Consider the following 1,716-nt stretch of genomic DNA (forward strand, 5'->3'; position numbering starts at 1 on the left):
ATGAAGAACATGTTTGGCATGACACTTGATTACAGCACTTCATACAAAGCATTGTTATATGCGCAAGAAATGGTGAGAGGATCAACGGAAGATGGGTATGAGCGACTGCCTTCATATTAGGAGCAAACCAAGGCAGCAAATTCGGGTTCTATCACTGCTATAGAACTTGATTCTCTAAATAGATTTAAGTATTTATTTCTCTCTTTTGGAGCTTCTATCAGAGGTTTTAAGTATCAGAGAAGGGTCATTGTGGTGGATGAGACTCACCTAAGTGGGAAGTATGAGGGTATTATGTTGGTTGCAGTCACACAAGACGGTAATTTTCAGATATATCCATTGGCTTTTGGGATCGTAGATGGTGAAAATGATGAATCTTGGGAATGGGTTAAGTTCAGAACTTACTTGAGATAACTAAAACGCATGAAGTACGTCTTTGTGTATCAAGATTTAGCAAGATGAGAACAGATTCAGAGGAAATGGATGAAGCTGAGGAAAGGGATGAAGCTGAGGAGGGGGATGAAGCTGAAAAAAAAAATATAAAGGGAAACATCTCTTGTACTTGGTGAAAGGTGCTGCTTATGCTCATACACTTTACGATTTTGATCGGTACATGGATGAGATACGGAGTGCAAATCCGGATCTTGCTGAGTATCTGGAGGATGCCGATGTGAGCATATAGTCAAGGGTTCATTGTCAGGGAGACATGTACAACTTAAAAACGAGCAATATCGCTGAATCGATTAATTTCGCACTGAAGCGAGCAAGAGGATTTCCTATTCAGTTCCTGCTGGAGTTCATAAGGGAGAAGCTAGGAAGGTGGTATTGGAAAAGGAGAGGAGATGCTTTGAGTCTTACAACTCAACATAGTCGGGGTGTTGAACACTTGCTCGCTGTTCGAGAGGAGATCACGTATACTCTGAGAGTCCAATAAATTGATGGATGGAAATTCTTTGTGAAAGGTGGCAATAGGGACTGTAATGTTGATCTGGAACTTCAAAAGTGTAATTGTGGTGTCTATCAAGTCGAGAAAATACCTTGCTCTCATGTTATAGCAGCTGGAACAGCAGCTGGTTTGCATATCTCCACACTTGTATGGCCGGTCTACTCAAAGGATACTTTGTTTGCAGGATACTCAGAGAATATATATCCTTGTGTTGGACAACAAGTTGAGGCACGCACATGCTTTCCTCCGGAAGTAAAGCGTGGTCCAGGGAGACAGAAGAAATCAAGATGGCAATCTTGGTTGGAGCTATCCAGGATGAGAGGACGCACACCCCGGAAGCAACACAGGGTTTATACGTGCTAAGTCTGCAAAGAAACTGGCCATAAGCGTCCACAATGTAAGAACTGACGTGGAAGACCTTCAAGTAAGTCGTCCAGAAGACCTTCTGGTTAGTCTTCCAACGACTTAACTAATATTCTCTCATGCCTTCGAATCTATCTATCTATCTGTAGACTCTATGTTTTATGAACTTCTCTGTAGACGACCTTCTCGTAAATCGTCCAGACGACCTTCTGGTTAGTCGTCCAACGACTTAACTAGAATTCTCTCATGTCTTCGAATCTATCTATCTATCTATTAGACTCTATGTTTTATGAACTTCTCTGTAGACTCTATGTTTTATGAAATTCTCTGTAGACTTTATGTTTTATCAACTTCTCTGTAGACTCTACACTACAAGAAAACAGGGGGATTCTGATGGCCGAAATCGTCGG

The sequence above is a fragment of the Brassica oleracea genome, chromosome C2 (assembly GCF_000695525.1).
Source record: "Brassica oleracea var. oleracea cultivar TO1000 chromosome C2, BOL, whole genome shotgun sequence".
Taxonomy (NCBI): Eukaryota; Viridiplantae; Streptophyta; class Magnoliopsida; order Brassicales; family Brassicaceae; genus Brassica; species Brassica oleracea.